Source organism: Rhinolophus ferrumequinum, chromosome X (assembly GCF_004115265.2).
Source record: "Rhinolophus ferrumequinum isolate MPI-CBG mRhiFer1 chromosome X, mRhiFer1_v1.p, whole genome shotgun sequence".
NCBI lineage: Eukaryota > Metazoa > Chordata > Mammalia > Chiroptera > Rhinolophidae > Rhinolophus > Rhinolophus ferrumequinum.
Genome location: NC_046284.1, coordinates 71024532 through 71033721, shown reverse-complemented (window position 1 = coordinate 71033721; position 9190 = coordinate 71024532).

Below are 9190 nucleotides of genomic sequence, written 5' to 3'. Positions count from 1 at the left end.
AATGAAGAAATAGGTGGGCATTTGTATGTAAAATTTAGACTCCAGTGGTGAGAAGAGGGTTTGTAAATATTTCCTATTTAACATCTCATTTTGCATCTTTTTAAATCAACATTTGTTATTTTTCCAACTAATATCAAGAAGTATTTTCCAATCCAATAAAAAAAATAGGCAGAACTGAATTGCATCATGGAAATGGTGGCATGAGGTAAGTCTCTTGAAATCTCCCCCAGAATTTACAAAAAAATTGAACAGCCATAATTCCACAAAGGACTCCCTGCAAAACAGACAGGCAAGACTAAGAGACGCACAACTGAAATCATCTGAAGGTGGGCAAATTGGGTGAGTGGAGGAGGAGGGAAGGGCGAAGCGTGAAGATGTGGACCATGTGGGCCACAGAACACAGACTGAACTCAGAGCTCAGAGCTCCCGACACTTCAGAGCTGCTGCAGTGGTGGGAGATGGAAGATTTCGGACTGCTAGCACTCCCCTTATGGCCCACAGTCCCACCTGAGGGATCAGTACGTAATACGGCCAAACACAATGCTCACGGCAGAGACCTCAAAGCAAAGACTGAGGGAATAAAGGTGAAAACAGCGTTTCAAGCCCTCACTGCCAAATACAAGACTGAAGGCATAGGCACGAGCCTAGCCGAACTCTCCCTACCCTCCCAGAGCTTGCCCACTCCCACCTGCCCAGTGCTACAAGCAGAACTGCAGCAGTGTCAGATCAAAATAAAAGAAGATTTGTAATTCTGAAACCTACAGCCAGCAACCACAGACTCCCAGCCCAACCAGTTCCAGCAAAGGGGAAGGAGCCCTGGGTGCAGGATTCACTGTGCTGCTGGATGCTGCCATTGCTCAGAGCCAACTCTCACAACCCACTCTGCCCCCACCCACACCTATCTTGAAGAATCCCTGCAGGGATAAACAGAGCCGCTGAAACACATAAGGTCTGACTGGTGCAGGAAGAGGTTTGGAACTTCAGAAGCACTCTACATACCCCCACAGAGGGGTGCCCCAACATTCTGGGCAACCTGGTCACAGAGGAGAAGCCCACCTCCAGGGAAACCCTTCGCAATTGTGTGAGAAGCCAGAAAATTGCAGAGAAAATAGAACACTACAGTGTGAGAGAGAATAAAAGGCTGCAGTCGGAGAGAAAATAAAACATTCTACCAACACCTAAAGCAAAAAAGAGAGAACTCTTCCTATGAACACGATGCAAACCCACTCCTGCAGATGCCTAGGAAGAGAAATAATAATTCATTAATTGCCATGAATACCCAAGGAAACAAGGCAGGTCAGGAAGAAAATGAAAAGTCTCCAGAAAATGAATTTAAAGGCATGGAAATATGTGACATAAATGACAGAGAATTCAAGATTGCAGTTCAGAAAAACTCAACAAGATGCAGAAAAACACAGACAGGCAATTTAATGAAATCAGAAACACAAACAAAGAACAAAATGCACATTTTACCAAGAGATTAAAATTTTAAAAAAATTTATTGGGGTGAAAATTGTTAGTAAAATTACATAGATTTTAGGTGTACAATTCTGTACTACATCATATATAAATCCCATTGTGCTTTCAACTCCCAGAGTCAGTTCTCCTTCCATCACCATATATTTGATCCTCCTTACGCTCATCTCCCAACCCCCAACCCCCTTACCCTCTGGTATCCACTGAACTATTGCATGTGTCTATGAGTTTTTGTTTCTCATTTGTTTGTCTTGTTCTTTTGTTGTTTTTGGTTTATATACCACATATCAGTGAAATCATATGGTTCACTGCTTTTACCGTCTGACTTATTTCGCTTAGCATTATACTCTCAAGATCCATCCATGTTGTCACAAATGTTCCCATGTCATCTTTTCTTACCGCCGAATAGTATTCCATTGTGTACATATACCACAACTTCTTTATCTATTCATAAATCGAAGGACATTTTGGTTGTTTCCATGTCTTGGCCACCGTAAACAAAGCTGCAATGAACATTGGAACACACGTGTCTTAATGTAGAAATGTTTTCAGATTTTTGGGATAGATACCCAGGAAAGGGATTGCTGGGTCACATGGTAATTCTACCCGTAGTCTTTTGAGAAACCTCCACACTGCCTTCAATAACGGCTGCACCAGTTTGCATTCCCACCAACAGTGTATAAGGAAGGGTTCCTTTTTCTCCACAGCCTCTCCAACACTTGTTAATATTTGTCTTGTTGATGATAGCCATTCTGACTGGGGTGAGGAGATATCTCATTATGGATTTTATTTGCATTTCTCTGATGATTAATGATGTTGCGCATTTCATCATAAGTCTATTTGCCATTTCTATGTCCTCTTTGGAGAAATGTCTCTTCAGGTGGTCTGCCCGTTTTTCAATTGGGTTGTTTGTTTTTCTGTTGTTGAGTTTTATGGGTTCCTTGTATATATTGGATATTTGTCCCTTATCGGAGGCACTGTTTGCAAAAACCTTCTCCCATTCAGTTGGTTGCCTCTTTATTTTGTCGATGGTTTCTTTTGCTGTGCAGAAGCTTTTAAGTTTCATATACTCCATTAGGTTTATTTTAGCTTTTACTTCCCTTGCCTTTGGAGTCAAATTCATAAAATGCTCTTTGAACCCAAGGTACATAAGTGTAGGACCTAAGTTTTCTTCTATGCAGTTTACTGTGCAGGTCTTATGCTTAAGTCTTTGATCCATTTTGAATTAATTTTGGTACATGGTGACAGATAGCAGTCCAGTTTCCTTCTTTTGCAGGTGGCTATCCAATTCTTCCAGCACCATTTATTGAAGAGGCTGTCTATTCTCCATTGTATGTTTTTGCTTCTTGGTCAAAAATTGTCTATCATATTTATGTGGTTTTATTTCTGAGTTCTCAATTCTATTCCATTGGTTTACGTGTCTGTTTTTCTGCCAATACCATGCTGTTTTGATTATTGTAGCCCTGTAGTACAAGCTAAAGTCAGGGAGTGTGATACCTCAAGTATTGTTCTTTTTTCTTAAGATTGGTTTGGCTATTCGGGGTCTTTTGTGGTTCCAAACAAATCTGATGATTTTTTGTTCTATTTCTTTAAAAAATGCCATTGGGATTTTGATGGGGGTTGCATTAAATCTGTTTATTACTTTGGGTAATATGGCCATTTTAACTAGGTTGATTCTTCCAATCCATGAGCACAGAATGTCTTTCCATTTCTTTGTGTCTTCTTCAATTTCTTTTAAAAAAGTCTTATAGTTGTCAGCATATAGGTCTTTCACATCCTTAGTTAAGTTTATTCCTAGATATTTTATTGGTTTTGCTGCAATTGCAAAAGGAATTGTTATTTGTATTTCTTTTTCTGAGATTTCATTGTTAGTATATAGGAATGCAATGGACTTTTGTAGGTTGATTTTGTAGCCGGCTAATTTACTGTATTCGTTGATTGTTTCAAATAGCTTTTTGGTGGAGTTTTTAGGGTTTTCTATATATAGCATCATGTCATCTTCAAAGAGTGACAATTTAACTTCTTCATTCCCAATTTGGATGTCTTTTATTTCTTTATCTTGCCTGCTTGATCTGGCGAGGACTTCCAACATGATGTTGAAAAGCAGAGGTGATAGTGGACAGCCCTGTCGTGTTCCTGAACGTAGAGCAAAGGGCTTCAGTTTTTCACCATTAATTATGAGATTAGTTGAGAGTTTGTCATATATAGCCTTTATTGTGTTAAGGTATTTTCCTTCCATACACATTTTACTAAGTGTTTTAATCATAAATGGATATTGTATCTTGTCAAATGCTTTTTCTGCATCAATTGATATAATCATATGATTTTTGTCCTTTATTTTGTTTATGTGATGTATCACATTGATGGAAATGCAGATGTTGAACCATCCTTGTGCCCTGGGGATGAACCTCACTTGGTCGTGATGAATGATCTTTTTAATGCATTGTTGTATTCGATTTGCTAGAACTTTGTTTAGGATTTTTGCATCTGAATTCATCAGAGATACTGGTCTCTAGTTTTCTTTTTTTGTGTTGTCCTTACCAGGTTTTGGTATCACGGTAATGTTGGCCTCACAAAATGCGTTAGGGAGTACTCTCTCTTCTTCAATTTTCTGGAAGAGTTTGAGCAGGATTGGTATCAGATCCTCTTTGAAGGTTTGGTAGGATTCACCAGTGAAGTCATCTGGTCCCGGACTTTTGCTTTTGGGAAGGTTTTGGATGACTGATTCATTTTCGTTACTGGTGATCGGTATGTTTAGATTTTCCAGTTTTCATGGTTCAGCCTTGGAAGGCTACATGTTTCTAAGAACTTGTCCATTTCTTCTAGGTTATTGAATTTGGTGGCATATAGTCCTTCATAGTATTCTTGGATGATCTTTTGTATTTCTGTGGTGTCCGTGATAACTTCCCCTTTTTCATTTCTGATTTTGTTAATTAGTGTCTTCTCTCTTTTTATCTCAGTGAGTCTAGCCAAGGGTTTGTCAATTTTGTTAATCTTTTCAAAGAACCAGCTCTTTGTCACATTAATTTTTCCTATTGTCTTTTTGTTCTGTATTTCATTTAGTTCTGCTCTGATTTTTGTTATTTCCTTTCTTCTGCTGACCTTGGGTTTCATTTATTCTTCTTTTTCTAGTTCTTTAAGGTGTAACATGAGGTTATTTATTTGGGATTTTTCTTGTTTCTGGAGATAGGCCTGTAATGATATAAGTTTCCCCTTAAATCTGCTTTCGCAGTTTTTTTCTCAAAATTTTGGTAGACTGTATTTTCATTGTCATTTGTTTCTATGTATCTTTTGATCTCTTCTCTAATTTCTTCTTTGACCCGGTCATTCTTTAAAACCATGTTGTTCAGTCTCCACGTATTTGTGTTTTTTTCTGCTTTCTTTTTGCAGTTGATATCCAATTTCGAAGTTTCTGATCAGAGAATATGCTTGGTATGATTTCAATGTTCTTAAATTTGCTGCAGCTGCTTTTCTTTCCCAATATATGGTCTATCCTTGAGAATGTTCCATGTATACACTATACTAGTGTATACACTAGAAAAGAATGTATAGTCTGATGTTTTAGGATGAAGTGCTCTATATATGTCAATTATGTCCATTTCATCTAATGTGTTATTTAGGGCTGCTATTTCGTTATTTCTTTTCTGTTTGGATGATCTATCCATAGCTGTCAATGATGTACTTAAGTCCCCTAGTATAATTGTGTTTTGGTCAATTTCTCCCTTTCGTTCTGTTAGTAGTTGCTTGGTATATTTCGGTGCTCCCAGATTGGGGCATAAATATTGATGACTGTTACGTATTCTTGTTGTATAGTTCTCCTTACCATTATGAAATGTCCATCTTTGTCTCTTCTTACCTTTTTCAGCCTGAAGTCTGTTTCATCTGTTATCAGTATGGCTACACCAGGTTTTCTCTGGATTCCATTTGCTTGGAGTGTCAATTTCCACCCTTTCACTTTGAGTCTATGCTTGTCCTTGTAGCTGACATGTGTCTCTTGGAGACAGCTTATGGTTATGTTTAATTTTTTGATCCAATCTGCTATTCTGTGCCTTATTATTGGTGAGTTCAGTCCATTTACATTTAAGGTGATTATTGATATGTGAGGATTTCCTATCATTCTATCTTTAGTTTTCTGGTAAGGCTGTGTCTCCATTGTTTCTTTGCCTTTTTGTTGTTGTCTATTATTTCTGTGTGGTGGTATTCTATGATGTTTCCTTCCGTTTCTTCTTTTATTACAGTATACATTTGAGTTCTGGATTTTTTTTTTGAGTGGTTGCTCTTAAGTTCACTTAAAAGAAAGTTTGATATTTAGAGTATTCCATTTTCTTCAGCACACTTAGTTTCTCCATTCCCATATTCCGGTTCAGGCCTTTACTCTCCCGCTTTTTATGTTTTGGTTGTCACAAATTGTCCCTGTTGATGGTGGTCGAATAGCATCCTTTAGTATTTCTTGTAGTGCAGGTCGTGCATTAGAAAATTCCCTCCACTTTTGTATGTCTGGAAAGGTCTTTATTCCTCCTTCATATCTAAAGGATATCTTTGCTGGATACATTATTCTTGGCTGATAATTTTTCTCTTTGAGTAGTTTGAATATTTGGTTCCACTCCCTCCTGGCTTGTAGAGTTTCTGCTGAGAAATCTGATGATAATCAAATGGGCTTTCCTTTGTAGGTTACCGTCTTCTTTTCCCTGGCTGCCTTGAGGATTCTTTCTTTGTCATTGATTTTAGACAGCTTCAATACAATGTGCCTTGGAGAAGGCCTTATGGGATTGAGGTAATTAGGTGTTCTATTTGCTTCTTGGATTCGAGGATCCAGTTCTTTCCAAAAGTTTGGGATGTTCTCGTCGACAATTTGTTTGAATATATTGTCTGTTCCCTTCTCTCTTTCTTCTGGTATGCCCATTATTCTTATATTGCCCTTTCTGATCTAGTCAGAAAGTTCTTGGAGAGTTCTTTCATTTCTTTTAAGTCTCAAGTCTCTTTCTTCTTCCATCCGTGTAATTTCCAGGTTTCTATCTTCGCTGTCACTGATTCTTTCCTCCATCTGGTCAACTCTGCTACTTAAGCAGGCTATTTCATTCTTAATTTCTTCTATTGAGTTCTTAATTTCTAGAAATTCTATTTGATTCTTTCTTAAAATTTCAATTTATTTGGTAAAATGCTCATGTTTTTCTTTGATTGTGTTTCTGAATTCATTAAACTGCCTTTCTGTACTTTCTTGCATCTCATTGAGTTTTTTTCAGAATTGCAATGTTGAATTCTCTGCCATTTAAGTCACGTATTTCCATGTCTTTAATTTCCTTTTCTGGAGACTTTCACTTTCTTTCCGAGCTGTCTTCTTGCCTTGGTTATTCATGGAAATTACTGATTTATTATTTCTCTTTCTAGACATCTACTGGAGGGGCTTCTGCAACAGGTTGATAGGAAGAGGTCTTTCTTGTGTTTTCCAGTACTTGTTGGTAGAATGTTTTATTTCTCTGTGACTGCAGCCGTTTTTTTCTCTCTCACATGGTAGTGCTATGTTTTCTCTGCACTATTCCAGCTTCTCACACAATGGTGGGATTCCCTGGGAGACGGGCTTCTCCTCTGTTAATAGTACGCATGGTTTACAGGGCACAGTGTCCGTGTGGGTATGCGGAGAGCTTTTGAAGTTCCAGAGCTCTTCCTGAACCAGATTCAGAGCTCCTGTGTTTCAGCAGTTCTGTTTACTCCTGCAGGGATCCGCCCATATAGGTGGGGCCCATGCGACATGAGTTGTGATAGGTGGCCCAGAGCAATGGTGGCGACCACTGCCACAGCCGGTCCTGCTTTCATAGCGCCCTCCTATTTGCAGGAAGTAGTTGGGCTGTGAATCTGTGTCTGTGGTCCACAGTTCTCAGAACAGCAAATACTCTCTTCTTTTCATCTGACACCCCTACTGTTCCGCTTCTAGCTCTGGGAGGTTTGGGAGGGAGCAGCTACTCTCAGTGTCTAAGGCTTCCATTCTCTGTGGCTGTGAGGACTTAAACCACCTTTCTCAGCCTTCTTCCCTCAGTCTTTGCTCCGAGGTTGATTGTTGGGTTCAGCTGTGTTATATGCTGTCCCCTCAGCCCTGGGGGCCATAAATGGAGCCCTAGCAGTCTGAGTTCTTCCCTCTCTCACAGTGTGGTAGTTCTGGGATGCAGCGAGGTTGGAGCACTGAGCTAGGTCTGCATCCTGCGCTAGCACAGTTCTGTCTCCGCTCTTCTCCCTTCCCTCCTCCCCCACTCGCATGATTCGCCCACATTTAGGTGAATTCAATAGTGGACCTCTTCATCTTGCCTCTCTGCTGGGCATGGAGTCCTTTTTGGAGTTATTCTTGTTCGATTATTTGTAAATTCCAGGGCAGATTTACAGAGGCTCACCTGACAGTGCCATTTTGATGATGTCAAAAGAGATGGATATTTTAAAAAAGAACCAAATATAATTTCTGGAGATTAACTTCTCAATAAAAGAAATGAGTAATTAAATAGCCAGCATAGGTAATAGATCTGACAAGGTGGAAGAAAGAATCAGTGATATTGAAGATAGAAATCTAGAAATCGCACAGATGGAAGAGTAAAGAGACTTGAGACTTAAAAGAAAAGCAATATAAGAATAATAGGCATACCAGAAGGAGAAGAAAGGGAGAAGGTAAGAGAGAGTGTATTCAAACAAATAGTTGATGAGAAATTTCCAAACTTGTGGAAAGAACTGGATCCTTAAATACAAGAAGCAAATAGAACACCTCATTACCTTAATGCCAATAAGCCTTCTCCAAGACACATTGTATTGACGCTGTCAAAAAATTAATGAGAGGACGTCAGGGAATGGCGGCAGCAGGTCACACTTTCTGAGTTGTCCTCCGGATCTTATTACACACAGGACATATAACCCATCAAAGGACTCTTTGCTCATCACACAGAACAGCTAAGAGACTCGTGGATTACTTGAAGTTAAGGATTATTTGAAGGTGCGCTAATTGGGCGAGCAGGGGAAGGAAGGATGGGAGCGGAGTGAAAACGCGCGGCCGGCGGCAGCAGCTGCGGGGAAATCCCAGTCCGAGGCGGAGGCTCAGCCGGAGGCGGCGAAAACCGCAGTGGCACCCGCATTTCTGGGCACGCACGGGATCTCAGGGCGGAATGGAGAGCACAGAGACCAGGAGGTGGGCTCTTTCCCTGCGTCCCACGCTGATTTCTCCTGCCAGGAGGGCGGCTAGTGGGCCCTGGGGCGGACAAAGAACACAGACTCCATACCTGGGCCCCTCCCCCGCCCCGCTATTCCAATCCTACCCCCGCCCTTCCAGAGACTTAAACTGGCCCCTGAACTGAGTAGTGTCAGATTACAGAGGAGCCGTAGTAGTGCTCAGGCTCTCGGAAGCCTGACAGGCAGCCCTGACCCAGGGAGACTGGGAAGAGTGAGATTTTGGCTGGGCTAGGAGAGAAGAGACTCCTCCACCCCCAGCCACCATCTTTTCTGGCCTCTGGGAAGAGGGTGACGCGCGGCTGGGCAGGGAGAGAGAAGACCCCTCCATCCCCAGCCCCCAACTTTTCTGGCCTGCCTAGGGCGGGGCAAGTACAACTGCAGAGACACTCCCAGAGATCAGCAGTAAGGCAGGCGCAGCTCTGGGCTTTCAGCAGCCCAGATATCTCCCGCCCGCACACACCCCCATATACACACACTGAAGAAGTGCCCTAAGACTCAGGAGTACTGGACA